Source organism: Tupaia chinensis, unplaced genomic scaffold (genome assembly GCF_000334495.1).
Source record: "Tupaia chinensis unplaced genomic scaffold, TupChi_1.0 Scaffold000270_2, whole genome shotgun sequence".
Lineage (NCBI taxonomy): Eukaryota > Metazoa > Chordata > Mammalia > Scandentia > Tupaiidae > Tupaia > Tupaia belangeri.
The window spans coordinates 19,129-19,524 of NW_006159751.1; positions in this window are offsets into that span (position 1 = coordinate 19,129).

A 396-nucleotide genomic window follows, 5' to 3' on the forward strand; every position below is an offset into this window, starting at 1 on the left:
GCTGCGCTGCCGCCGCCACAGGGAGACCAGCCGCTCCGGTGCTCGGTGCTCGGTGCTCGGCGCGGTCTGGGAGCCGGAGGGTGGCCCGTGTGAGTGTGAACGCGCGCGCGCGCCGGACCCTCGCAGTGAGCCCGGACTGTGCGCTCCTCGCTTTTTGGGGGGTGGGGGGCGTGTCCCCCGCCCGGATAGTCTGTGTAGGGTCCTAGCCCCCGGCTGTGCGTGTGCTTGCCCCCACCTCCCAGGGCCCCTCGCTTGGGTCCTCGTTCCATTCTCCTTTCCTCCTCCTGCCTCCCTCCTTGGCGCTGCCAGCCCAAACCCCAACCACCTGTGCACCCGAGAAACCCAACTCCTCCCGCTCCGCGCCCCGGGGGGGAGGCAGGGGCAGGGCCACGCCGC